This window comes from Bactrocera neohumeralis, chromosome 6 (genome assembly GCF_024586455.1).
Source record: "Bactrocera neohumeralis isolate Rockhampton chromosome 6, APGP_CSIRO_Bneo_wtdbg2-racon-allhic-juicebox.fasta_v2, whole genome shotgun sequence".
Classification (NCBI taxonomy): domain Eukaryota; kingdom Metazoa; phylum Arthropoda; class Insecta; order Diptera; family Tephritidae; genus Bactrocera; species Bactrocera neohumeralis.
The window spans coordinates 18,647,559-18,675,528 of record NC_065923.1 but is presented as its reverse complement, the minus strand read 5'-3'; the positions used below and the strand labels follow the sequence as shown (position 1 = coordinate 18,675,528).

Sequence of the window (27,970 nt, the reverse complement as noted above, 5' to 3'; positions counted from 1 at the left end):
CCATGAAAGCCACCAAAGAAATTTGTGAAGTTTACGGAGACGATGCTGTATCAATTCATGTAGCACAACAATAGTTCGCTCGCTTCCGTTCTGGAATGGAATGAAATCGAACCATTTCTGAAGCGAATGGTAACAAGAGACGAAAGGTGGATCAAATACGACATTAATGTGCGAAAAAGATCATGATCCAAGCGCGGTGAAACTCAACAAATGGTCGCAAAACCTGGATTGACGCCTCGAAGAGTTATGCTGAGTGTTTGGTGGGATTGGAAAGGAATCAAACGCAATGAGCTGCTCTAGCCTGGTCGAACGATTGATTCTACACTGTCAACATCTGATGAGAAGGAAATCGAAAAAAGAACGGCCAGAACTGATCAACAGAAAGGGTTTCGTCTTCCATCAGGACAACGCTACACCACACACATCTTTGATGACTCGGCAAAAACTGGGAGACCTTGGCTGGTAAGTTTTGATGCATCCACTATTTAGCCCTGACCTTGCACTATCGGACTATCATTTGTTTTAGTCAATGCAGAGCTCCTTTAATGGAGTAAAGTTGGCTTCAAGAGAAGCCAGTGAGAATTACTTGTCGCAGTTTTTCGCTGAGAAACCAGAAACGGTTACACTGATGGAATAATGTCTCTAGCGGAAAAATTGCAAAAAGTGGTCGACCAAAATGGTACATACAATATTTAGTTAATTAAAGTTTATTATAGATTTAAAAAAAATAAGTTGAAGTTTGATTAGAAATACGAAAAGACTTTTTCGACTACACAATATTAAGCAATATTGCAAAATGCCAGTAACCAAAAAAATTTAGCCGGTCTAGACGCACCAATTCGAATTCTAAGAGTAATAAAGTTTGGCCATGAAATCTTATTTACACAAATTTACTAGCTGCTTATTGGAAACATTTAGAGTCGTTTAAGCTGATTTTATTTGCTAAAAGTCTGCAATTGTAAACAAATATATAGGTGCGCATATGTAGATATGTATATACAAGGTATTATTTGCGCCGCACTGCACCTTAAGCGGTGCGTGCGACGTGTTGTTGCTTGTTTTGGTCAGCCAGCTCGGCATTGGCCAAATTTTTCCAACAATTTGCATATGGCAAATTAGCCTGAGTGGCGTGCCTCACTGTCAACTGTGCCAAATGTGGCGGCGGTCACTTCTCAAGCTGTCAATATTGATGTATGAAAATAAATATGCGCTTATATACATAAACACATATGTACTTGTGTTTACATGGCACTCGAAGCGACGAAAATGTGGTCAAATATTAAATAAACACGCGGCTTAGTGATGAAATTTGCGCGGTTACCTTGACGGCGCTGTGTAATAGGTATAGGTTATGGAAGTGCAGATGTGTGTATTTTTGGTATGTATGCGAGCTGAGGATTAGTTTAAGAGTTGTTAAAAACTCGTACCCTAAGATGTTTTGAATAAAAGAACTTAAAAGTCTTTAAAATTTAAAATTTAGTGTTAAATAAATTTTGCAAAAAATTAAAAAAAAAATACAAGAAGAAACTAACTTCGGCTGCACCAAAGCTATGATAACCTTCACAGCTGCATATCTTTTATCATAAAAGAGTGTTTATCACAGTATTTATCTTGATTTTGATTGATCAGTTTGTATGACATCTATATGCTACAGTTGTTCGATCTCAACACAATATCTAGAGATTATAGAACTACCTTCAATAATAATACATGTCAAATTTCGTGAAGATTTGCCCTCAAATAGTAAAGTTTTCCATAGAAGGATCTGATTTTTACAGATCAATTTGTATGGTAGCTATATGCTATAGTTATCCGATCTGTACAATTTCTTCAGAGGTTATATAGTTTCCTTGAAAAATAATCTATGCCGAATTTTGTGAAGATATCTTCTGAAATAAAAAAGCTTTTCCTAGAAGAGCACAATTCTGATCAGTTAGTTTATATGCCAGCTATATGCTATAGTTGCTCAATATCATCGGTTTTAACAAATGAGCAGGTTCTTGCGAAGAAAAAGCAGCGTGCAAAATTTCAGATCGATATCTCAAAAAATGTGTGACTATTTCCCATATATACACTGGTGATGCCTCCAAATTTGCCTACTGGTTGTTACAAACGTCGTGGCAACTTAATTTACCCGGTTCGGGGTATAAAAATTTCCGAGTTGCTGTTTTCCGCCAAAGCGTCTATTATTTTTGCAGCATGCATGCTTTTTGCTATTTTCCCCTTTTTAACCATGCAAGCTACTCTGCTGTGTACTTAACCTTTACCTTTGTGGTTGCCAAATGTTATTTACTTAGCAGCGCTAACAATTGAGGCACTAAAAATTTCTAACATCATAAATGTTTACACACACAAATACATGTGTGCATGCTTTATGCATGTAAAAACTCATAAAAAATAAAAAGAAAACAGTTTGCCAGAGCCAGAGCCAACAAAGTTGCAAAATAAATATGCTAAATATACATACACACATACCTATAAACATACTCATATATGTACATACATACATATATGTACAAATACTTCTACTTAAATACATAAAAATTGCACCGCTAAGCACTTGCAATGCCAAAGCATAAATTTATAACTCTTTTTTTGTTGTTATTGTTATTGTTGTCGCTTTAAAACATGTAGTTCATTAGCACAACGGCAGTTGCCTTCGCTGTGCTGGCTTTAGCAAACGAATTAGAATTATAATGCAAAGTCTACTATATTTCATGCTTTGAAATTTCTCTCACTTTTCCGCCTTTGAACTTCCTCCCTCGACTAATTAGCTGCCTCAGAAGTTGTGCGAGCGCGAGCTTTGTTTGTTTAATTTCGAGAGCAAGACTAAACAAATGTGTGCAAAATACTGAATTTGCAGAAGCATGGAGCTGAAACTGAGAGAATTTTTTTTTTACAAAACAGGAAACAAGAGGTTGCGAGGAGAAAAGAAAGAAAGCAGGTGAGGAAATGAGCAGAAAAAAGAGGAAATAAAAGAAAACGTTGAAATAATCCAGTATGTGTTAATATATGTAAAGAATGGTAATAGATATTACTGACTTACTGTAGTCAGTTACCTTTTAATGTTCCATTCAGTAGGTAAAAATACAACACTGCTTTTATCAACTGTCATCTCTTGGAGACAGCTGTCAAAATCTTTGTCTTTGAGGGTCATTAAATGATACTATTATCTGTTACTTGATTTGCTAACATTTTTAATGTTTTCTACATGTTATGTAGCTTCGAATTAAGAGGTCTAAAAAAGTTAACGAATGATTTGAGAAAAATTTATTATATATCGTAGAAATTCCTTCGGAGATGCTTAGAGGGCCCATAACGCTTTAGAATTTCTTTTTGATGTTGACCCGAAGATGGGTCTATCTATCTAGGGTCTTATTCTGGTTCTGAGTATTGATAGTGTTCTCACATAACCAAACTCGACCACAGTATGAACAGTCCATCTTATTTAAAAAACATTAGCCGAAACACTGGCGAATTCTGTGCTGTTTTTTTTGAAAAATCTAAAATTTTTTTAAACCAAAAGGTGCAGTCGGGCGTTGGACCTATGAAGCTCTTTGAGATGTCCTAACTGGACAGTGTCCCTTTGGTACTTCACGCGGTGAGACTACAAATCTTCGAGGACTTAACTTGTAAAAGTTGTAGAGAGGAAGTTGAGGTGAAAACCTCTAAACACTTTTTCCTTTACTTCCTTCCTTGGTTGCCATACTTTCTACGAACTCGGCGAATTGGTTGAAGTAAATATTAGCAATATCCATAAATTTGTTGTAAGCTCTAGGTGTTTTGTCGATATATGACTTTGCTTTTGATCTGGAGATCAAAACGGACAGGCGTCTATAGTAGTTCAAGTGGGACTAACACTCACGAATAATCAAGTAACCTACCTAAACTAACCTAATCTAAGCCAGTGAAAATCGACAGCCTTGATTTTTTGTCTATAGGGACGAGTGTTTCCTCGATAGTAGTATTATGAAATTGCCTTCAAAATGGTTATTGTCACTCAATTGGATCATTCCAACTATGCTCAAGAAAATCTACAGTGAATTAGTTAGTGGAAATTTTAGTATAACCTTTGTTCTCAATCTTAATTTCTACAAACAAATTTTAAGGTCAAGGTCACTAGTAATCTGAAATCAAATGTGGAACAACAAAAATAGAGAAAAATGGAAAACAACGTTCTGCATTTATGTAAATCTTTTATATCTTTATTACTTTTGAACTGACAACCGAAAGTCATTCAATTTTCACAACCCAACAACACAGACTACATAGTATAACAACAAAAGCAAAAGCAAAAGCAACAAAAAGCGAATACCGAACATCGAAAGAAGTGGTTTGTGCAAATGCTCGTTAAAAATTTATACATTCACAAGATTTAGCTTAAAGTGGCAAAGCTTAAAATAAAAATAGCCGAGCAAAAAGTTAATGACAGGCGAAAAAAGTGTAGGCGAATGTGCGCGCAAAGAGAATTGCACGGAACAGCGTTGCAAAAATAAGTAATAAAAGTGAATTCTAAGTAATGAATGCTAAATTATACGCCAAATGCAGCGCAAACACACTCCAACCCACGTTCAAAGCGCGCCTGCCTGACGCTGCAGCGATGAACTGAAATCTCTATGTAAATATGCATGCAGATATTTGATCTGCGAAACATAGCAACGAATGTATGTGTAGGGTGCTGTTTTGGAGGCAGAGCATTTTCTTGAAGGATAGCTGTCAAAAAGGCTGTCAAATTTGACATTTATGTTCTACATGCTTTGACAAATCCACAACAAAGGACTTGCTCTTCTATGTAAAATGGAAGAGTGCATGAAATATATCTCAAAATTGGAAACTATCAAAACGATGACTGGGTCTCTCTCTTTTTTTTTTTTGTTTTTTTTTTTTTTAATTTAACATTTCTTGAGACTCAGAACACAAGATAAATAAAATGAAGTACTGATCTCACTTGGCGTCTACTTAATATTTTGCCCTCTGGTTGCTATTTCTAATACTGGAAAAGTGGCTTGAAGGTAGATGATATTATCTTTGAGATATATGCTTATTCTGATAACTTATCCAAGAGCATATGAGGTGGAACATCTGATGAATATGGGTATGTATAGGGTGTTATTTTTAGGAGGTATACATTTACATAGAGAGATGGCTGTCAAAACAGTTTTCAAATTTCACATTTACGTTTCATATAGTTTGTCAAATTGACATGAAAAGGAGCTTTTTTTTGAAAATTTCGGAAAAATATGGGCTGGTATATCTAAATTTTTACCATGGATCTTTGATCTGAAAACATCTCATGTGCCACTATTTCATCGGAATGATTTATTTGACAACTGATGAGAAACCTAACAAGGATTAAAAACACGATAAATATTCTTAGAGACAAATTTGGTCCACTCGTCGCTTTCTACAGTGGACACTAAAGGCTCAAGAAGCACATGTCCAACATAGGCATGATCTCTTGTGAAAATTGTGCGTTTGAAACTCATAGCAATCTTTAGACTCAGGCTTATGGCTATTGGATCCCACATAGCTGGATAGGCATCACATCACCTCAATAGTAGACTAGTGATGGACAATGCATTCATTACGATAACTCTAAACGTAAAAAATCATATGTAAAACCTGCGAAAGTAAGTAATTACTTGATGTGTTCACGAGGTAATGCTCTGTATTATGAGCTTTTATAATCGGGTGAAATTTTTATTGGGAAACGTTACTGACAACAACCCATTAAATTAAAGCAAGCGATTACCAAAAAAAACCCGAAATTTATGACTGGATTCGCGACTTTATTTTTCATCATAGGAACGCTCGATCTCATGTTGCAACCCAGTTAAAGTGTATTTGAAAAACAGCGGTAGGAAAGTTTTGTCTCACCTCCCTTATAGCCCGGACCTTGATTCTTCTGAATACTAATTGTTCCAGTCGATGCAGAATGCTTTCACTGGATCCATCATCTTGAAGCAACCGATTGCCGAAAAGCAATTATTTTCCATAATGGGAATGCTCGGTCTCATGTTCCAAGTGGGTTAAAAAGGTTGGCGGCGGTTGTGAAGTTTTGCCTTGCTTACCTTGTAGCCCAGACCTTACGTCTTCGGAATACTATTTGTTCCGGTCGATGCAAAAGATCCTCACTGGACACATCAGATCAAAGTATCAAAAATTGGCTTGACTCATTCTTGACCGCCAAGCCGGCGCAATTCTTTTGGGATGGAATCCACAAATTCTCAGAAAAATGAAATGTTATAGCTTCAGATGGGGAATACTTGGAATAATACTTTTGCGAATTTTCTCTTTAAAAAACGTTAACAGTTTGAAAAAATATTGCTATTGACCCAAAAAACTTTCTTTTTTTGGAAAAAGTGGTGTAAAATTGATCCAGTCCGACGGGATGGTTTTCCTAAAAAGCGGTCAAGATAAATGCTCAAAATTCAGTCATAAACACCAAATACACTCAAATTTGTGCAAAGCAAACTGAACAATAAAAGTTCTAAGCTTCCAAAAAACACCCTCTACACAAACAGAATTTCTATTTATATATGGTTCTGCAGTTTCAAAGTAGAACTTTCGCTGCTTTCGCAACTACGTAACTGTAAATATACTCATAGTAAATGCTTTCAAGTGGGTAGTGACTTCCACTCAATTCCCGTGCTATGTTCTCTGCCTTTGCTTTAACGCAAGTATTTCACAAATGCACAAAATAACTGTAGTGTGGCAACATTGTACACATATTTATTTGAGTGTGTGTGTGTCGGCGTTGGAAATTAAAATAAAAAGCGAAAAGCAACAACAAAAGAGTATTTTAAAAGCGCGGAAACTTTCCTTGCGCTCAAATGAAACAAAATCGTCACAGAAATAAGAAGAAAGCGAAAAGCGAAAAGCATGCTACAACAAGTTGCTAGCAATACTTAACAACAGTGTATGAATAAATAAGCAGTGACTAAGGTATTCAAATGATTTGTTATTGAACTTTTTGACTGCTTGACAGTCTTCCACGCTGATTGACTGCAAGCATGCAGAATCACTTAGACATTTGAAATCCGTTGCACTGCAACTGAAGTGGCTGCTTGTCAATCTGCGATGCACTTGAACGCTAAAAATGTTAATTCTACATAAGTTTTTGTTTTTATGCAGAAATGCCCTTCGGTTGCAGTTTTATTTTTGAAAATGTTATAAATAAGTGAGTGTATGGGACTTTATCTTTTATCTTGATTTCTCTTTTTTTATTCCCTGAACGCGAGGGACTAGCAATTTTTGAGATACCTATTTAAAATTTCGTACACGTCAATTACTCCTAAAGAAGCTGCTCATTTGTCGGAATCGCCGGTTTTGAACCACTATAGCGTATAGTTGCCATACAAAGTGACCAAAAAAATTAAGTTTTTGTATGAGAAACTTTTTTATTTGACTAGATAATTTCGTGAATTTTGACTGTAAGTTATTGTTTAAAACAACGGCATAATCTCCGAACAAATTGCTTAAATCGGATAACTATAGCATATAGCAGTCATACAAACTGATCGATTAAGAACAAGTCCTTGTATGGAAAACTTTTTTATTTAACAATATATCTTCACAAAATTTGACATAAATTATTATGCAAAGGAGCCCTATAATATCGCAATATATTGTTCAGATCGGATAACTGTAGCATGTAGCTGCCATACAAACTGACCGATCAAAATCAAGATAGCAATCTTTTTATACCCTTCTAAGCTACACGAAATGTGTGTGATTGATATTGTAGCTTCAGTGTATTTCTTCGTTATTTTGTTGTATTTGCTTTTTGAAAGTATATTTGATATACAAACCTCAAATTATAAATATTGCACTTATTTCCCCACTAAATTAACGATGTGAATAATTTCGTAAATACTTCGTAACGCCATCAATTAAACGTAAATGCACTTAATTAATTTAGAAAATTCATTTCACAGACCTGTTTATACTAAATATTCCGAATTTATTGTCTGCAAAAGCGTGAAGAAGATTAACACATAGTTTTTCCGCAAGGTTACTCATACGCCATGTCGGCCCACAAGTAGTTCTAAACTGATTAAAGTGGAAAGTGAACAGTGTGTGAAACTATTTGGCATTACTTAATTTTTGAATTCATTTCAGATATTTTGATGTTTTGAACATTCTTAAAAAATAGTATAACTTTTTGTAGATGAGGCACGAAAACTTAGAGCATATTGCGTTGTAGCTGGGAAAATTGTTTTTGGAACTATTCATATAGTACATGTAATAAATGGCATTCGTAGAAATTGTATTAAAAATGTTTTTTATACGTATATAACAGAGTATATAGTGATATATCTTTCTTTTTTGTACTTATATAATATAGTAAATACTTATATATCTTTAGTTATACTGACTAGGGTCACTTGTAAATGTGAACTACAATGAAATATACATAGTACATCATTATATTTGTATATCATACGCAAATCTTCAAAAAAAAATTTTAAGCTGAAAATGTAAAAATGCTTTCTGAGAATAACAGTGATATGTTTATGAATTATAATTAGCAATATGGCAAACAACTTTTTCTAGAAAATTATATTTTCGTTTAGTTAAAAGTTGAGAGTTTTCTGAATTGCTTTTTTGAAACTTTTCTTCTGAGAATTTTTTCGAAGTGATTTAGATGCAAGGAAATGGGTGAGGCATCTCGAGTGTGATGTTTTTTCGTCTAAAAATATTGAATGTAATTTACATGTATAACCTTGTTTCTAAGAAATCGAAGGTTTTAATTATTCAGGAATTTTTTATATTGCTTCTAAAGTCTAAAGATACATAGACCCAATTTTGGAGACCGATTTGAATTAATGGAAGTGTTCGACAAGCGGGTGGAAGGCTGATCGCTTATACAAGAAAAATATATTTACAGGACTATGTGAAACGTGAGTTGAGGGTTTCCAAAGTGCATAGCAGATTTTTTGGAAAGGATATTTTATTTTTCAGTTTCTTATGATTAAATTATTTGGAGATGTTTTCAAGAAAAAATTATATCTCCGTATATTTGGTTAGAGATTAAATAATCAATAAGTTTGAATATAATAGTTGTAATCTAGTAAAATGTACATAGATTAGTGAAATTTTCTGAATGAAATTTGAATGAGAAAAGACTCATATGGGAATAATAAAATTTTTTTTTACCATAAATATAATTTTTCATAATTATTATGCAATGGTTATATAAAAAACGATTAAAAATCACTGTTCAAGTTTCAAATATAATAATTGTAATGTAGTAAAATGTACATAGATTAATGAAATTTTCTGAGAAACCTATTGTTCAATTCTCGCAGAAATTTGAATGAGAAAAGACTCATATGGGAATAATAAAAAAATTTTTATCATAAATATAATTTTTCATAATTATTATGCAGTGGTTATATAACACAAATGATTAAAAAATGCACTGTTCAATATAATACCCATTACTAAATTTACTTCAGCTCAATTTCTGATGAAAAAACATACCTTCAAACTTGGCAAATGTAGAACTCTCCTTAAGTTAAGTAATAATTCATTGTTTGTTTACCTGAAAATAAAATAAAAAATAATATAATTGGAATTTATTATGTATCTTCCAACAGAAATTTATGTAATATGAGTGTTTATGCAACTATACACTAAATACATACATACATACTATATATGTAAGTACTTCAAGGCGCTTAGTTATCCTCATTAATAACAGGCATGTAAACTGATCCGCCCACATACGCGTTTATCTCTCGCGCACTATGGGTGCAGGTAACACAATTTTAATTTGTGTTTTAAGCGTTAGTATATTTCCATTATCCCAAGCATATAATAAAAACATACAACGTTAATAAAGTTGAGAACCTTTTGGCGGCCTCTGCGTCTGATCTCGCTTAAAACGCGAACGCGAACGCAATATGTCAGTTTATGACGGCAACACTAAATAAAAATTATGCAACCGCATAAGTGCCGAAAGCTTTTTCGTTAATAAACGAATGTTGTGTTGAATAGCCGAGAAATAAAAACATTTTTTTTTTAATTTATAGCACGAACATGTGGTTAACATTAAGATACTTTGGCGGCAAACTTTAGTGCCCGAAAAGGTAGTCGTTTGTGGAAGTTTGATGTTTGACGGAGTTGGAGTTAAGATAATGATTCCAAGAATACCGTGCTTTTATGGCCAAAATGTAGCAGAATGACATATTATAGTGCAATTTTTTATTACTTAAACAAAGATGGCAACAAGTGTGGGTTGAAGGGAAGTTTTTGACTGCTGGTAATATACCTATTAGAATATATATAATTTTATGCAAATTTTGGGCGATTTCTCGGTAATTTAAAATAAGCAAGCAAATTTTAAAAATTATACTGCTTTAGGTGTGTTAGTCGTAAAAATGGTGACATGTCATATTTTAGCATTTAAAATGGCAATATGAGTAAGGTTAGGTTAACCTAACCTATATGAGTAAGCTGAAAATAATTATATTCAGCAGCTCAAAGTTTGGATCAAATTTGAAAAAATTAACTAATTCTAAGTTTGTCAAAAGTTTAGACATATTTTTGCGATATATATTTAGCTGAGGTTAAAGGAACTTTTTCTCTTTTATAACAGGAAGTTAAATGAATTAGCGGCAACAGTACACTCCGTGATAATATAAAGAATCACGAGGCAGATACGATGTTAACGTCTCTAATTCGTTTTCTACCGTTAATTACGTGAGACTATTATTTCCGTGCTGTCAGACTTAAAAAAATTTAATAAGTTTATTTAAATACTGTAGAATCATGAAAGAAATTTTCTAACAGCGCATTAAGTTTACCTTAAATGAGTTATGACCAGAAAATGAAACTAGGGAGAACAAGGCTTCCAATGAGCTCTGGAGAGAGTTTTTGAGTAAGAAATGTCGCAAGCCATAAGAGGAATAGTTAATAAATTAATTTATATTTAGTCATAGTGTTCAGGTTAAGTTAGATGGTAGTGTCGATCCTCGAGCCAAAGGTATTGTAGGATCCCACTTGGACAGCTGTGAACCAAAACTGCTAAAACGAACTGTAGAATCACCAGTATTTGGTAAATCGAGCAATATTTGCACAGAAATAGTTCAAGGGATTCTTAACCGTATTTTTTAGTTATCCATCTTCTAAGTACAGCAGAAATTATAGATTATAGACACAATGACAGTGAACTTGGGTGCTATTTTCATTACTCGGTTGAACACAAGAGCTCAATTTGAACGAAATATAGACACGGCTCTAACAGCGTAAGCGGTTTCTACTCCAATAACAAAGAAGAAGAATCCAGCCAAGAAATTCTAATAGTCCACAGATCACCCTGAAACTGAGCTACGGCGCAGAAACAGGTTTGAATAGTGTGAGCGTGAACATTAAAAACCGTCTGATCAAATTTGATTCGAGCTGGTCCATATAAATAGCGCGCGGAATAAAAATCGATCAAAAAATTGCTTTCTAGATTTAATTTGATTTTACCATGGAAAAAGATGATTTTACGAAGAAGATACGGCACTATACTAAATTTTAAAAAGCTTCTGGTAAAAAATTGTTAAGTCGAACCCATTGTCTCAAAGTGATTAGTTTCTTACACACTCTTTTCACCTTGGCAAATTGCCATGAAATATTCAATTTGCATTGCATTCCACTTTCGATGAAACAAGCAACCGAAATGCTTTCAAAATCACTTTTCGTTGTAATGAATTCCAATATAGCCTTATCGAAGGCGCTGGATTTACGTAGTGCTCGCGGAATGGGCACATGCGCACACTCGGGTGCAGCATAGCTAGCATTACCACCGAGAGCAATTTCCATTACTTCATTATATACTCGAACTTATTTCCTCTACTTCACTCTTTCTTCCTCTTTCTCTTCACCCAACGCATAGCTGCAAATTTGATTTGTTGCATGGCCCCTACACCGCACTTAGCTGCTCAACAGCATTGAAGATTTCTGGCGAGAGCATGAACTTTATATGAAGTGATCTGTTTGTGTATGCATGTGTGCGTGTGTGTGTGTGTCTATTGATATTGTTACAGCTGCCACATTCGTTTGCTGCAGCATTTTGGTTAGCTTTGAGTGCAAAATGTGGCATGACACCGCAGCATGACCACATTGTTGCCACCAACCAAAGTTTCAACCGAAAACCACAAAACACATACACAAGCCAAATTTACTTGGTAGCTTGTATAAATACTCATACTAATGTCCAAATGCCCAAACGGTAATGCAATGTGCATAAATAAGTATATTTTCTCACTTGTTGATTTGCGGTGGTGTGTGAGTATGTGTGCGTGTGCTAAGCTGTGAAAATAGCTTTAATAATTACTCTCGTGGTCTCAACGTAATATTAATATTTATCACCTTGTGTGTGTTTGTGTGCATGTGTTAGTGCTGTGGGTGAGCCCCTTGTCCACATTTGGGTTGGGCAAATGTGTTTTTATGGTTTTCCATTCAATTTATACAGACAGCGCCTAAAATATCTCCAGCCATCGTGTGTTGCAACTTGCAATTTGCCAAATTATATTTTCATTAAAATTCTATTGTTCAACTCAACAAAAGGAGGAAATTTTGCAGCAAAAGACAAAAAAATACAATAGAGCTTTCAAGGAAACGTGAATAATATGTATGAAAATTACTTTATTATTGTTTTAACTAGATTCTGCATTTTTTCACCCATTTTCAGCAGATATATAGTAATTACCTTTTGTTTTCATTTGATTTGATGGTAAGACTTATTTTTAACAAAACTTGAAGTTTAATCATAGTTTTGGCCACAAAACCCCCGTGTTTATATCCCGATTCATAGTGCTTTCATCTTCAAGAGTTATAAAGGTATCATTTTAGAGCTGGAAATACTTATCGACAACGAAGTATACCATCTGATAAATGACCCGGACGGACAAAAACTATTTTTTTTCTATACAAGCTTTTATTATCGGCTTCAAAATAAGCTGCTTTTGAGCCAAAACAAGCACGCCACGTTTAATAGAATTTTCCATACACTTGTTATAAACCTCGGCCGGGTTGGATGTCAGTGCCTCCAGCGAATTTTTGGTTTTTTTCGGTTTCGGCTCATCTTTGGAGCATCATTCGCTAGATTGCTGAACAGTTTCAACGACATATTCATAAACCCAAGCCGTCTCACCAGGAATGATGCGTTTAATGAATGTGAATTCTCACCCACTTTGCCAAGTATCTTTTTTGCGACCTCTAATCAAGTTGGTTATGCAAAAGATTCAGGGCACAAAGCATTCAGTGATGGTCGTGAAGTCGTCGAAAACTTGCCTCATTTGAATCGTCCATTCACCCCTTATAATGACAATAAATCGAAAAGGTTAAAGAAACAGTGCTTGAAAATCGTCCTGTTCACATCAAAGAGATAGCAGAGACTATCAATATCCCTTCATCGATCGACTGAGCACATTTTGATTAATGTTTTAGATATGAAGCGTGTCAATTCTTGACTCGTACCAAACTACAGTACCTTAATGTTGTGCACAAACGACGTCGAGTAGAAGTCACAAAAGCGATGCTTGACAACATATCTGAGAATCTGAATTAAGCAAGCGCATCATTACTGGTGATGAGACGTGGATTTAAGCAAATGTTGTCGAAACTCTCCCACAAACTGCGAATTGCGCTCTAAAAGTGAGCCGAAATCGAAATAAGCAAAATTCGCTGAAGATATTGAAGGTCATTCCAGCCGAAGCTTATAACAAGTGTATGGAAAATTGTATTAAATATCAGTATGTTTGTATTTGATAGTTGTATTGTATTAAAATATGTCAATATGTAGTTTTTGTCGGTCCGGGTCAAATTTGATCACATGTATTAATGTAATCGACTAAATGCGCCACCTTAAAAGCTTACTATATAAAGAAAGAGTGAATGCTAAGGTTAACTTTGTTTGGTTCTCTGAGAGATGGTTTTAGAGATGGGAATGAAGATGACATTGTCTAAATGTGATATATTTAACACCAACCAATCTATTGTAGGATCGAAGCGGAGAGAACGGCGGAAATTTATTTGGAAATAACTGAAGCTTGTTTTGTACTACTTTACTTTCTTTGAAGTAAGTACTTTAGTAAATATAATCGCAATTTATCCAGTTGAAATTAATACAAATAATTACTTTATTGCTGGTTTGATCGCTTTTTATAATCTTCTTTTCTTTTCCTCACTGATGAGGCCAGTTTATGTGTTTTATACCAAATGCTTGTTTGATTCCAAATTTTTCGATTTTGCAATTTTGAAGTGGTATAATCGCTTTTTACACTCTTCCTCTCTTTCCTTCATTATTTATACCAGTTTATGTGTTTTATACCAGTTGCTTGTTCGATTCGCCATATTTCAAGGTTTGACGAACTATAGATAACTTTAGAATAAGTCAATTTAGAACTAAAACTTTGTTGTTGCAACATTTTCTTCATGTTTCTACGTCAATCATTAGTATTTCGATGACATTATTGACGCGCGCACAATATATGTACATAAGCATGAATATTTTTGAGTGCACATTCAGTGGTGCGCACAAACATACCGACGAAAATTTGTTAGTAAATACAGACTTTAAAATTTTAGCGCTAAATTAGCCACTCGACCAACCACCCAATTATGGCGGCGTTCAATAAAAGCGCTCTTAAAGATACTAACTCAAAACCAGTCCATATTAGATGGAAGATTCGATAAAAGAGGGGTGGCTGTGTGCATTAAGATTTATTAAAAAGTTTAGAACTTATACGAGGTGTGTTCAAAAGTATCGCGAATTTTGAATTTTCGCGGGTTGCGTATATTCGAGTTTCGAATTTTTTGTGGCGTTATGTTAGTACTCATGTCTCTCACTTATGCCGACAAGCTCGGCCATTTTGAATGTTCATTTAATTGTTGACAGCTGCTTTGCTTGCACGTGTTTTGGATCGTCTTCGATTTTTACCTATTCAAAAAAATGGATCAAAGAACCTATATCAAATTTTGTGTGAAAACCGAAATTAAGTGCGCAGATGCATTCCGAATGTTGACTGTGGCATACGGAGAAGCTACCTTGGACCGAAGCAACGTTTATCGGTGGTACAAAATGTTTATGGCCGAGAAGATATGAACGACGAAGAGTCCCGAGCACTTCAACAACAGACGAAAAAATTAATGAAGTGCAGAAAATGGTATTGGCCAATCGTCGAATCACCGTTAGAGAAGTTGCTGAGGACCTAAACATATCGATTGGCAAGTTATGCGCAATTTGCGCGAAGCAATCCGCCAGAAACGCCTGGATTTGTGGAAGAACAAAAATTGGCTTTTGCACCACGATAACGCCCCTGCTCACACATCGTTGCTTGTGCGCGACTTTTTGGCCAAAAACAACACACTAATGATGCCGCAGCCACCGTATTCCCCAGATCTGGCCCCCTGTGACTTTTCCTTGTTCCCTAAACTGAAGAGGCCCATGAAAGGACGACGTTACGCTTCTCTTGACGAGATAAAGACGGCATCGAAGGAAGAGCTGAAGAAAATAAAAAAAATGATTTTTTAAAGTGCTTCGAAGTTTGGCACAAGTGTATAATATCTCATGGGGATTATTACAAAATAGATATTATGAATAAATCAATTTTATATACTTTTTGAACACACCTCGTATGCTTATATACATACATATGTAAATCTACATATATACTCTACATGAACAATTTGACCGAATTGCCGGCTCAGCGTCGCGGCGAGTTGTTTTTCACGCTAAACTGACATTTCAGTTGTGAGTGCATTCGCGTGCGAAATTCGCATTTTCTCGGAAACGGGTGGTCGCACTGCCAATGAATGCAATGGCATTGTATGTGCCTAAGTATGTGTGTGCGCTTTCGCTTAATGTTTATTGATATGAATGTGCGAGCGAACACGAATGGCAAATTGATTGCAAGTGTGCTCATTACAACCGAATGTGCGTGCATTAACAAGTGCGTACAATCTACAAATACTTACATACATACATACATATGTATATGTACATACACTTATATGTATGTTGGTGGGTAAATATTCGGTGGCATAAATGTGGCATCTTGAAATTGTCATAACACTCAATTGTTTTTATTGTTGTGGGCGCTATGAAACTCTGTGTGCGGTAGTGCGGCGGCAAAGCGATGGTAGCGGCAGACAGACATTTCAATTTGCTTTTCTGCATTTTCTTCGTTTTTTTTTGCGCTTTTATGAGTTTGGTCTGCGCGGTGGTAATAAAAAAGCTATTAGTTCAGAGGTGACCATCAAGCACAATATGACGTTTTCAAATGAAATATGCTTAGACTAATTTACATGTGGATTTTATGGTTAGCGGGAAAAACCAATTAAGTTGAAATGGTATAATTTTAAAAATTTGCTAAATAAAGTAAAAGAAAAATAAATAAAATTGTATTATAATACTATATTTTGCTTATTATTTTTTTTTTAATAAAATTATAGAAATAATTTCACTTTGGCTATAATTTTTACAGATTATTTTCTGAATTAATTTCCTTCAGTAAAATTGTTAGTCAAAAACCCGTTATTTAAATAAACATTAACTTTAGTTGTACTGCAGCTATTATACCCTTCCCAGGTTCATTTCTTGTAGCATAAAAGGGTATAAAAATTTTTGTCTTGACTTTGAGGGGTCGGTTTGTATGGCAGCTATATGCTATAGTAGTCCGATTTGAATCGTTCCTTCATAAATTGTAGCATTGCCTTCTCCAATAATGCATGTCAAATTTCGTGTTGTTATCTTGACAAACAAAAAAGTTTTCCATACAAGAACTTGATTCCGATCGTTCAGCTTGTATGACAGCTATATCTTATAGTCGTCCGATCTAAACAATTTGTATGAATTTTGTAGCATTTTTTGAGTTATTAATTTTTGCAAAAGTTTATGAAGATAACTCGTCAAATAAAGAAGTTTCCCATACATGGACTTGAGTTTTCTCGGTCACTTTATATGGCAGCTATATGCTATAGTGGTCCGATATCGACAGTTTCGACAAAGAAGCAGCTTCTTCGCTATAAAAGCATAAATGCAAAATATTAGAGCGATATTTCTAATATTAAGGGACCAGTGCACGTATATACAGGCAAGACAGTGGGATCCGGCTAAATAGACTCAGCTGATCAATTAAATATATACTTTTAGTGACTCCGACGTAGTCTTTCGGGTATTATAAACTTCGTGTCGAACTTAATATATCTGTATAATGTAATAGTATGATAAATAATTTAGAAAAAAAATAATTCATTTTACCACAAAAATTGTTCTGCTCTTCTGCCTCTAGCTATGACCACACAACCTATAATATTTAATGATATAATTTTAATAAAAACAACAAATTTCGCAATGAACTGAAAAAGTCTAGCAAATATAAAAATGACTGTGCAGACATATATACATATGTATGTATACTTTAGCGCTTGATTAAAATTATAATCATAAATAAATCAATAATTTCGTATTTGGGTCATTAAAGTTTGCCTCACTGCTGACCATCCGGTGGTGATACATATACACATATGTAATTTGTTGGCGAAACTCGTCAGATTCTTTATGAATAAAAATAAAAATATATTTTTCCCTTCTTTTCCATTTGTTTGCGGTTGAGCATAATTCGTTAATTTATGTGTATTTCACATTGCTTTCTACATAAATATTTAATTGTTCATAAATTCGCTTTGAAATTGTAAATTGATTGCGCTTTGACTTAAGTTAAAAAAATATTGAGGTTATGTTTATTGTTTTTGGATTGAAGACATAACCGCAATAGTTTTGGTTTTTTTCTCAATTTTATTTAATTTTTTTAACAGTAAAGACTACTCTAGAATAATATTTATATTTATGAAATCTGATTAATCATTTTTGAGAATGAAAAGGTAGCTGGAACTGAAAGCGCTTGGATGTTTCCACCTCACTTTTTTCAACACAACTTTGACAACTTTCGTTTGACAAGATTTTTAGCCTTACCGCATGCAGTGGTTCAAAAGATTCCGTTCTAATCTAGTTCAAAAGAATTTCGCAGACGCATATCAGCTCTGCAGTTACCAGCGATTCCGCTATGATCGGTCACCCCAAACGAGTGAGATGATGAAATACATAACTTGATCACGTTTCTAATGAGGACAAACACTCCTTGACTAACTGTTATGGCCGTTCTGCTGTCGAAGAAAAGGCTCATCTCTCTGAAAGAAACTGCTCTTCGTAACCGCACGTCTACTGCTACTTTAATAGCAGTTAATTCTATCTCTAAAATACTACATTGATTTTATAAACTAAAGCTAAGTTTGACGGAGAGCTCTTTACAGAAAACTCACCTTACAATTTTCGCTCCTAGCTTCACCTAGCATTCATTGAGCTACCTCCCTAGCATAACAATTTAGCGTCCATATAATTGGAAATCAGACGATTTAGATGTAAGACCTGGAATCGGTACCGTGCAGATCTAAATATGATAAATAATTGTTAGAAACCTTCTAGAATGTAGACTTCATTGATCCATCGTCTGCCTCAAGAACAGCTGGGAAAATGATCTCTGTATATAATTTGTTAGAATGTTGTATAAGGTATATAAGCTACTATTACAACATAGATTAAATCAGCTTTAATCTATATATGTGCCCTCAAAAAAGATCACTGAAAGCTGTGAAATATTCATGGGAGTCGGAAATCAGCAGATCCAAGGAAACAGTGACTTCTTTGAACCTTAAAAAATCTCAAATTATTTGAAAGATTTTAGTATGTTATTTTTAAAGGTATAACCTATACGTTTAAAAAAATAACGGGATTTTAAAACTCAAAATTTTCCGAGTTAGAAGAGTCCAACTTTTATTATTTTCACATACAAGTTCCTTTGTGAGTAGTAGGCGCTTATGAGACTGGTGATTTTCGTTTGTTAAAAGTTCATACTTCGTTGCATGTTCGTCAATTCTCGACCAAAAACAGTAACGATGCCACAGATTCCTTATACGCCAAATATGGCTCCGTGTGACTTTTTCCTGAATAAAGAGAACCTTGAAGAGCCGTCGTTTTACAAGATGTATGTGAATACTCTTCGCAGATAGAGCTAAAGGCCCAAAAATCGAGTTGGAGAAGTGTGTCGACGATGGGAAGTAGCGCTAAGTGCATAATACCGAACGGGGACTATTTTTTGGAAGGCGACAATATTAAATGAAAATTCCCGTTACGTTTTGAACACACTTATATACATACAAGGTGCGTTCCAAAGTAAACAAGACCTTTTGAATCTAGCGCCCCCTCGTGGCGCCATCAATGTATGTTTATATCGACGGTGCGTTAGAATCTGCTATCTTTATCGATTGTCCAGTGTTCGTGACATTTCATTGATTGGAAGTGAAGTTATTGCATTTTAAGTGTCAGTATGTTTGTGTTATCGGTGCAAAATTGAGCTTCGAACAAAGAGCCAATATTAAATTTTGTTTCAAAATTGGTGAAACTTTTACCGAAACGTTTCAATTGATGAAACAAGTTTATGGTGATGATTGCCTATCCTGTAGCAGAGTGCACGAGTGGTTTTAACGTTTTCAAAGTGGTCGTGAGGACATAAATGACGATCAACAGGTGGGCCAATCAAAATCCGTGATCATCGGAAATTCCATCGAAACTGTGCGTGAATTCATCAAAAATCAGCCGAAAGCATCATTGAAATTCATGGAAATGAAATTGAACATCTCCAAAACATCGATTTATCGCATTCTGACCGAACATTTGGGCTTACGGAAGGTGCGTGCACGGTTTGGTACGCATAAATTGACTGACGACCAAAAATTGCTCAGAATCCAATATTCGAAGGACGGTTATTTGACCAAAAATCACATTTTAACCATTAACCTCTTCCCGTATTCACCAGATATGGCACCGTGTGACTTCTTTCTTTTCGGAAAAATGCATTTGGCCATGAAAGGAAAGCGTTATGCAGACGTAGAGGCCATTCAAAAGGCTTGCACGAGCATACTGGCGGCCATACCCGCCAACGAGCTAAAACACTCGTTCGACATGCTTTTGTACAGTGCAATTTTGCCGAAAAACAATTTTTTTCTGTTTTTTTAAGTCCTGTTTACTTTGGAAAGCACCTTGTATGTCATATATAAATAAAAATCTATTTTTCACCCAGAAACAATCAAGATTTTATTGTGGCATTACAATCATAAATATTATACTTTCCAAGAAACAAACAATAAAAAACCATAATTTTTGGAAAAGCTATAATTCTCTAGTTGAAATTTTATTGAGTACTGAGCAATTAACAGTGGAAATTTTTGAGTTAAATTAATTGTTCAACTCTGGCTCTAATGTGAGTAATATTTCACAATACTAACTACTTAAACAGCACATTAGTAGCAAATACGAAAATTAAACAATTTCCGCTATAACAAAATAGTTAAAATCTGCTGACGGTAAATGCGATAAATCAAAGTTCATTATCTGCTAATAAAATCTCAATACTTATTCAAATGTGGCAAAGATCGGAAAGAGTAGGTAAATAAAAATTAAATTAGTTTTTGCATAAATGTCAGCAAGGAAGGCCTGTAATTTACCGACCGTCGGCAAGAATGTGAAAGGCCCGCGTTGCAGTGAAGTGAGCTGTCGCCAGCTATTGGAGCATTCAAGCGGCAAACCATAAAATCAGTCACAAATTAAATGCTCATTTTCTGGTGCATTATGGAAATGTCGTGCATGAAATATACATAATACCAGTGTCTATTTAAATAATGGGTGCTTAAAAGGGGAAAAATAACAACAAATAGCGGCATGATACATACGTACATACATATAATTAAGCTTATGAAAATAAGTAAAGGAAATACGAATTTTTAATGAATACCAACTCGTGTGCCCAAAAATAAATTGAAGCTTGTCTGCCATCAAAAAAATATCTGAAGTTATTAAAATCCGCTCAAATGCCATAAAGTTGGGCATTTGCTGGTAATGAGTGCTTTGAACAAAGCCAAATGACAGGCGGAAAGGAAAATCTCGTCAAAAGCTACACAAGTGTCTTGTTGGGTGTGCACAGGTAAATAATTGGTGTTAGATGAAGTTCGTAATGTTGACAGATAAGATGACAAGATGACTATGGCAACAACAATGCTGTTTTATTAAGGGCTAAGTACACAGTGTTGGCACTTTTTGTTAGAAAATTTATTTATGTATGTATGTTACATCACTGTTAACTTTATATCACGTATAACGGTAAATTAAATAATTTTTCGTGATTAAGTTTGCCACGAAGTTTGTAACACGCAGAAGGTATATGTGCATATAAATGATCAGCGGGACGAGTCATGAAGTCAAGCGACTATCAGCGACAGTCGTCCAATTTTCGAGATTCCGTTCCAAAATTTTGCACACGTCTTTTTCTCCTCAAGTAGCCGGTCATTTGTCGGAATTGTCGGTATTAGACTACTATATGATATAACTGTCATACAAACTGAGCGATCGGAATCATATGTTTGTATGGAAAACTTTTTTATTTGACGATATATCTTTAAGAAATTTGGCTTAGATTATTGCCTAAAGCAATGGTGTAATCTAAGTGAAAATAGTTCAGATCGGATCACTTTAGTATATAGCTGCCATACAAACTGAATGATCAGAATCAAGTGCTTGTATTGACAATTTTTTAATATCACAAGATATCTTCAGGAAATTTGGCACAGTATATTGTCTCAAGTAACGGTGCAATTAGTGTAGAAAATGTTCGAATCGGATCACTATAGTATATATGTAGTTGCCATATAAACCGACCGATTGAAATCAAGGTAAAGCTATTTTTATACCCTCCCTTTTATGTTTTAAGAAATAAACGTGTGTAGGGTATTATAGCTTCGTTAAAGCCCATTTTAATGATTTTTCTTTTTTTGTTATTATTAGTATTTTTAAGCGAACAAATTTTTAAAATTTTATATATATATTTTTATTTTTATTTTTTTTTTATTTCTCATTGATCGATGTTACAAAAAATATTCCATTGTGTTTGTTAAAAAAAAAATGAAATTATTTTTTTTCAATGAAATACTTTCATAAACATTTTTTTTTTCAAAATCCTATATTTTTAAACAATTTGTCAACACTACACTCAAGTTTAGTAGTCACTTCTCGCACTGCACTGCATTTTCAGCTTCAGTTTCCTATATCTTACCAACAAAAATTAACTCCCTTCAGCAATTACACAATACCGAAATAAGAGCATGCGATACCGTTACTTTTACACCAAACCCATTATATCATTTACCAACACTGACACCGCTGTATAAAATCAGTCCCCTTAGCTTGTTAAATATGCACCAGATGACTCAATGCTAGCAAATCTAACGGTATAATTATACAATTATCAGCTGCCGAGCCATTGTTGCAACGTCGCTGTGCGCTGTCAGAAGGTGTGGAAAGCTGTCACAAGCAGAAATGCGCACACGCTGTCAATTATATAATCGTGAAAGCGCTAAGAAGCTTATATATTACAATACAATGAGCTAGCGCCGGTGCAGCTGCGAGCAAATCAATTTAATTTTGATGACAAAAAAGTGAAGAAGGAGATATGTATGTATGTATGCATTTGAAGTGATTATAAATGAAATAAATTTCAAATATTTTTTCTACATACTTTCGTTTCAAAGTGTGCTATTGGAAATAGTTTCTGTCTTACTTTTTCCTTCTTCGCATTTAGAATAATATACAGGGCTGTAGAGAAAGCCCGGGGAGAATATAAGTTGCGGGCTCTCTGATCCATTAATTGTTGGAAGAAAAATCTGCAAAAACTTGTTGCAGAGCAACGGGTCGCTTGAGAAACTCGGAATTGTCGCCGATCACCCTCCTCTCCGTTCTCTGTTAATATGCGGTTTCGCTTGAAAAATAACCGTATAAGTTTTCCGAGGCATCGATTTAATAGTAATATATAACATATCAGAGCTATCGAATACAAAAAATATTTGATTTGATTCTTCTTTCTACATATGCATAGTCTGAAAATTGGTTAAATCAAATATTTTAATATTTTGTTGAGATATGAAAAAAGTACAATAATTCTCCAAAGAACAACTTCAGCATCATAATATGATATGAACTGGTCTGTGTGATATTAAAATAACATATAGATCAGTACTACTAGGGTGAGGCATTAGCCCCATTTTTAAAAATAATTGCACCAAATTTTCGCCTTTTTCATACAGAACGCCAAAATGGGTCAAATCATACTATATTTTCACTTGGGTAAGTAGATGATGTGTATTATGTCTGAGGAATCACCTAAGCCTTTAAGAGCCCATTGTGAAACCACAGGTACAATAATTCCCTTATATCACTATGTCCAGTCTGAACCAACCTGAAGTTCCTCAGTACAAAAAGTTTAATTTGTACTCGTACAACCTTGATATCATCAAGAAACTATCTCTCCATAGTTGCGTTTACACAAAGTTTCGTACACAAAGCCCTGCACTCACATAGAAGATACTTTATATTCTCTCCTTCTTCTATCTTCTGTCAGCTTCTACCATAGTCATTGTATGGTGTTCCCAATCTAATGGCATGTCTGACATACACAGTAACTTGCTAGCACTCCTACTAGAGCACTTATATCATCCTTTTAAATTTTAATAATCGGTGTCTGCTGCCCATATTCCATTTATGCCACATTTGCCTGCTTGTTGAGCAAGTCAGGTATTGACTTCACCGAGATTCAGTTATACTTACAACATGTTTGTCGATGAAATAACTACAAGTAGCAAGAGTATTGTAAATTTCCTCTTAAACGGAGTTTAATTCTAAGATGGTGCCTGTTCAGTCGAGTTCATCTGATTCATAGTAAGCTGAGTTATCACTATGTACTGGAACCCGTTGCAGGATCATCCTGAAATAAGATGTTAGAACCCCCCAAGAGATCATGACATTCTTCACTACCTTTGATGATACCCCAAGAGACTTTATTGATTTCAAGGCCACTGGTATATAAGGATATATTTATTTTAGCACTCTCTTTGTTAGAACAAGAAAGCTTTCTTTAATAGCTGTGGTCTCCGCTTAGAAGACACTGTAGTGTAGCGATTCTGGTATCTATTTTGGTTGAAAATATACCTCCTTCTAATGGGTTATCTTGTTTATCCACCTTCTATACCTATCCTTGTATCCTTGTCCCACAATTTTTCCATTCTTCTCTGGAAGGGAAGGTAATATTGGGGATCGAATTTAAGTTTAATTATAAAGGATTTCGAAAGTCATATTTTCATCTAACCATCATTCCGATATTATCTATGCATTTTCCCATCGGAAAGGGGTTCCATTTAAAATATGAATGAAACTTGCCTACGGTATTATATTTAGGTCCCACACCAATATATGATACCGTAATACCAATTTTTTCCGTATTTTGAGGTCAATATGTGAAATAAATACTGAAATTTCATGAGAAAGTTTCACTTGATATACGAGTTCCAGGTATGGATGAATTTGGACCAAATCTTCTTATAACTCTCATAAACCGAATATACTGATTTCTATTTGTTGGGTTGCCGAAAAGTGGACATTTGAAGAATGTAAAATATCATAACGAATACAGAGATGTATTTTACCTTTGGCATAAAGCAATTTGGCAACAAAAATGCTGGAGATCAGCACTCAATTCATCGTTATAACGGAATACTAATTTCCGGCGCGACTTTTTGCCGAGTAAATGTTGTTGAGAAATATTATTATTGAACAAAATTTTTTGACAAAATATATTTTATTAAATTTTCAATAATTTAAAACCGAAAAGTGCTGCAATTGTTCACTGAATGCAGAATAAATAAATATAAATTTCTGGAAATTTCGTTGCAACTTGCATAAAATACACTTGTGCGGAATAACTTATATGCCCAAATGTGCGCAAAACACTCAATTTAATGACTTCAATTTATGAACACACACAAAAGTTGCCAAATAAATTCGAAGCAAATAAATATTTAATTTGAACAAATAAATAGAGTAATTAATTGAATGCGCGCCACCAATACAATGCGGCATAAATTTCAATTAATAGACTGGTCGTTGTGAAGCATAAAAGTATGCAAAAACAACAAAAAAAAATAAAGCAAAAACAAAAAATCACTAAGCATTCGCAAAATATGGCAAAACATTAATTGAGCACCATAAAAAGCATTTGGACTAATAAATTTATTAATACTCGTATGTGCCCGTCAATTGCGTGCAATCGGCGCGCCGAATATGGCAGTGGCTCGTGGTGGTCAGTAGCTGAGATGTATTGGCATATGTGTATGTATGTTTGCGATCAGTTATAGTATACATATCTGTGTCTACGGAGGCACGCCAACTGCCTGCTAGTTGAGAATATGAATGGACTTTGTGTTAGGGATGTCCAGATTTCTACTTTTTGTGATTTTGTGTGGGGTATATCAAGTTGTAAATAAAAAAAAATTCTCTCGCCCCGTTGGAACGAGTCTTTATTTGAGCGACTGACAAATTCTGTGGGATCTAACGTGTACAAATTTTTTTCACAATCAAATGTTCAGGAAATATTGCATGAAAGCTGGTCCCAATAATGCCTTTAGTTGTAACCTTCTAACGATTTGTCACATGATAATCTAACGATCTTTAATATCAATTTGCGCGTCGATAATTTCCGGCACAACAACTGATTTTGGACGACTTTTCACGAAACTCGTCTTGGAGTGATCTACGACCTCGATTGGATTCACCATATCATCGATAAACACTGGCCATTGATGGAGCTTTATCGCCAAAAATTAAATTAAATTCATAGATTCACCGTTGCTGAGTTAATCGACGTCTAAAGTTGTAAAAAGTGATCGCGCGAAAGTCATCTGGCCTTAAAGCCATTTTTTTTACCGAGAAGAATATTTTAAGTTACTGTAAACAACACAAATGACGCTCGTATGTCAAAATGTTCTGAGCATGTCAAACATTACGATAAAGTTGTGAGTTGAGTGATTGCAAGACTGGGGTTGCCAATTTCCGAAATATAAATGGCAATCTTCATAAGATTTTCGATAATAATTTAGGGTTAATAATTTTTGTTTTGAGAAGCTATGTCAACTTCAAAACTTTCACTAGCCCTTCGATCATCTATTGTAATAATACATTTTTTGGTTTATGGATACGGATTTCCTCATCGTCAGACATCTTTTTTCGGAGTTTCTACTCGAGATCGGATTTTTTCCTTACTTTCAAAAGGACGTAACTCCTTAACCCTTGTTAATTACATTATATATACGATATATATAGTTTTATAGTTGGCAATTCTATGAAGTGGAAAGTGAGCTTAGTTTTTACTTCGAGAGCAGAGGGATAAAAACAAAACATTTTAAGTTATATTGCATGATTATCGGCGAAGTATGTCCCATCAGTCAATAATCTGTACTTTAGGGTTGGGTTTGGATGAAAAATTAGCAGCAGAATTAATTATGACAAATTTTTTTTGCAAAAAAGAGCTAGCTGAATTTGCTATATAAATAGAGAAAGAGAGAGAGAGAAAGAGTCTTATACTTAACCCTTTAAAGCACAATAGGACATTAAAGTACATAATACAAGCTAATCTATTATAATGTATAGTAAGATTTAAAATCTTAGCAGGTTTACTTCTTGTGAGTCAACTTAACATTAAAGTTTTTGAATTTTATTTTTTAATTTAAAATGCTAAATAATTTTATTTCTTTTAAAGCTTTATATATTTTACTGTCCTTTTAACCTCCTATTTATTGAAAATTTATTCACCACAACATCTCAGCCAGAAAATTCTTCCACTTCACTTCAAAACTCATATTTATACTATATATACTTACATATATATACTTACATACATATATAAATATATATAGACACATCACTTCAACTGTTCATAATAACTTGTAGACTCGCACTAGCAACAAACAGAAATACTGAAAGTCGGTGCCAACGAATTATGATCGCAATTACTGTCAGTAATGGCAGTTTGACAAACGGTTTGTCATGTCAACAAGTGACATGATGAGCAATGGCGGCGAATGTGACAATGAGTGTGCTTGCAAGTGAGTATGACAACAACTATACAATAAATACTCAAAAGCATAGATGATCTCCGACAGCAAAGAAGTTAAGGTGCGTGCCCCACAAGGAAATTTTAGCTTAAGAAAAAATTATTGTTTACCTTTGAGGGAACTAACTTTGAGGAAGAAGCACTTTTTTGAAGAAGAAGTATAGGTAGATTGAAAGCTCAGCAATGTAAGAAAAAATATATAAAGAAGAACAAATAGAGATCCATTTTTTTCAAATTCCAATAGCATCTTTGATTCAATATTATAACTCTTCCTTGTGTTTCCCTACAGGGTATATTTACTGCACATTTTTATATTCAAAGTCAATTAGTCGAAATTTTCAAGATGTGCAATTCTAGTGTTAGTTTTGGTGTTAAAAATTTTATTTTATGTCTGTAATTGTTTAAATTTTTACACCTAAATACAAATTGGTTCTAACAACAGCAAATATAGTTTTTAATTATTGCAAATTTTTCAAAAATACAACTGTGACCCAACTTGTCTTCTTGTCTTTGGTCGTTATGTTTAGTGTCTACAAAATTTTACAAATAACACACACGTGAAGTGATCAAAATATCGGCGAGAGTATGTTATTTGTTTTTGGAGGTGCGAGGGATTGGTTTAATAGAGATAGATCCAAGATATCGTATGTATAATGCAACATATACATATGTAAATATACAAGTATTTACTTGTAAATAATTACTGCAGAAGTTCTTTGCTGCCATTGGAATGAATGCTTCCTCCTACTGAAAAAAAATATTGGGAATGCTTATTTGACTTCTCTAACGGCGTTGAAAGCTTTTTTTTTACAGTTTTAAGGGAATTTATAGTATTGAATTCTTATTGTTTTTGTAATTTTTGTATATACAGGTTATTGCACTTACAGCAGCTTCATTATTTTTAATGATAGCCGCACTCCTTTAAC

General features: G+C 34.4%; 1 protein-coding gene across 5 annotated transcripts in view; it reads right to left on the bottom strand.

The window, feature by feature from the left end:
* The window catches only part of LOC126760958 (trichohyalin), a 184,940-nt gene that overhangs the window by 35,861 nt on the left and 121,109 nt on the right, over window positions 1-27,970 (bottom strand). Inside the window, exon 1 of one of the 5 annotated variants that reach the window (XM_050476786.1) lies at window positions 9,487-9,531. The exons of the other annotated variants lie outside the window; for them this stretch is intronic. The gene's annotated coding sequence lies outside the window, so the exon portion shown is untranslated. Of the gene's footprint in view, window positions 1-9,486; window positions 9,532-27,970 lie in introns of those variants that run through there. 5 annotated transcript variants of the gene reach the window in all.